The sequence below is a fragment of the Cyprinodon tularosa genome, unplaced genomic scaffold, assembly GCF_016077235.1.
Source record: "Cyprinodon tularosa strain WSP-4 unplaced genomic scaffold, ASM1607723v1 ctg705, whole genome shotgun sequence".
NCBI lineage: Eukaryota > Metazoa > Chordata > Actinopteri > Cyprinodontiformes > Cyprinodontidae > Cyprinodon > Cyprinodon tularosa.
In genome coordinates this window covers 55961-58435 of record NW_024039458.1, presented here as the reverse complement: position 1 = coordinate 58435, position 2475 = coordinate 55961, and the positions used below count along the sequence as shown (strand labels likewise).

At 36.4% G+C, this 2475-nt stretch overlaps 1 long non-coding RNA gene across 1 annotated transcript; it reads left to right on the top strand.

Annotated features, from left to right (window-relative positions):
- The first annotated feature begins 314 nt into the window (after positions 1 to 314).
- LOC119772269 lies at positions 315 to 2170 on the top strand. The gene is made up of 4 exons (XR_005279238.1): positions 315 to 611; positions 939 to 1009; positions 1490 to 1652; positions 1944 to 2170. It is a non-coding gene; the product is annotated as an uncharacterized LOC119772269 (long non-coding RNA).
- Positions 2171 to 2475: the final 305 nt, after the last annotated feature.

Below are 2475 nucleotides of genomic sequence, written 5' to 3'. Positions count from 1 at the left end.
CGGGTTATTTGTTTTTAATTTTTGGTTCTGAACCTAAGGTTATTGGAGACCATGCAGGCGCATTAGGAAGGCTGTCAGCTGAAATCAGCGCTGCAGTCGCTGTTCCATTGACCACCCTCCACGCTGCTGCAGATTCAAGCTGTCTCCCTCTAAACGGTGTTTCATTATCTTTTAGATTCACAAACAACTTAAAAGACCCACAAACATAACTTTAAAGACGGAAGCAAATAACATTAAAAGATGGACATACACAACATTAGATCTATTTATTTAATTTTTAATAATAACATTGTATCTACTTTGCGCATGTACACTGTAAGCCTTTGATGTAAAATTACAGTTAAATCTGAACAGTATTTTACTGTATCACTGCCATACAGTATCATACTGTAAACTGCAATGCAATCTGGGAGAAAAAAAAAAGATTACAGCAATTTCAGAGAATGTCATTCTTTTTACAATATTACTGCACTTTTACTGTAAACTGCTAAGCATTATGGGAAGGTGAAAGAAAAAGTGCGGGAAAACAGGATTCCATCGGTCCTCGGAAAAACTGCTCAGCCAACTGCAGATGCCTGGAGCTGCCCAACGTCCTCCACACTGTTCACAGAGTAAGTTCACATTATTCACTTTTTTCTCAATTTAATGTTAAATTAACATTAAAACATCAGGGGAATGGATAAATAACATGGCAGGTCTGAGTTAGCATGTTATAAGTTTCCTCTGTTGTGTTAAAGTGCTCTATAAATTATTTCAGTTGAGTTTCCACATCAAAAGAGAAACAAAACAGGCAAAGTGCTAAACTTGGCCAAAATTACTAAGAGTCAGCGTTATGTTTTCTGTTTTTTTTTTTTTTTTAATGGTGGATTTAAAGTCTTTCCATTATTGTAAAAAAAAAAACCTAGTCCATTCATTGCCAGTCAAAATGTAGTCAAAAGGAGTCTGCCACACCTGCACTTGTGCAGATGACAGTCACGCTTGCCTGACACACCACGTTTGATTGTGACTGGTAAGTACAATATCTGACTTTGAATGTGAATAAAATATTGATAGCTATGCTCATACTTTACTAAATATGTTTTGTGTTATCATAGAAACATACGGAAGACGATTAGGGCCACTGGAGAAAAAAAATCTGAGAAAAATGCCAGAATTCTGGCTTTAATCTCAGAATTCTGAGGGGAAAAGTCAAGATTTCTGACTTTAATCTGACTTTTTTTCCAGAAAATTTGAAAAAGAAAATTTTTTAAATTTTTTTTTTCTTTTTTTGATTTCTGAGAAAAGTCAGAATTTAGACTTATTTCTCAGAACATTTGAAGAGATTTTTTTTTTTTCAAATTCTGAAAATGCAGGATTCTGACTTTTTTTCTCAGAATTATTTTTCTTCTGCAGTAGCCCTAATCCTCTTCCGTAGAAACATAATCAGACGAGACTGATTCCATTATTTCTGGGATCTCTGTTTATTGTTTCCAACTTGTCTTTTTCTTAGGTCATATGGCACAGGCAAACCGATGGATGTTGAGCATCGAGAAAGAGGTGTTATGTGATGGGACATCCTTTGTTCTTGGCCTTGCAGTAGTCTTCTCCTCCTACTACAATTTTGACCTGCAGTACCAACATGAAGCAGCATGCACATTGGAGTTCATTCAGAGGTAGCTTCTCTTTCAAATATAGTGTTCCACAGAGCTTGATTTGATTGACTTTTCTTCATACAACACCATAAGCCAATAACCTTGACGTGATAGCCAATGGTCCTTAGGCTCTGACACAAGTATAGCAACCACAAACACTACAAATGCTACCTTTGAAGTAATGTTACGTCTGAAACTCCTTTTTGTGGTTCAACATACTGGATCACTACATTGTATATTGTTGACATGCTACATTCATAGACTGATAAAACCATAAGGAAAAAAAAAATTTTTGTCGATGTTGTTTTACAGAAACTGCATTGACATCAACCCGGAGAGAGGCACAAAAGCAAGCCATGAGATGGTGAAAAGCAAGAAGAGCGGCAAGATGGTCCAGAAGAAGTCAACATCTGTGAATCCGCATGTCAGCACACTCATCGAGAAGATCAGTGATTTCAAGTGGGACTTTGTCTGATACACACGCATACACATTAGGGGTATGACAAAATAACGATGCACGATGTTATATGTTGCGGTGTCATATTGATATTAAAAAAAATGCTGTATTGATATTTTTCCAAAGGAAATCTCACAAAATTTTGTAAGAGCATGGTGAGATCTCGCAAGATTTAGTTCTATTTGCAACGGTTCAGCATGTAGAAAAGTCCCCACATTAGCACTTAAATCTATGTGCAGTCTGCAAAATATTGTTAAAGGAATAGTTCACCCACAGATTGATTTAACTTTATTTTCCACTTACCTTCATGGTGAGCAAATATTTCAAATGCAGCCGGAGATCAGGACGACTTCTCGTTTTACCCCAACTTTCATATAATGGAGTTCG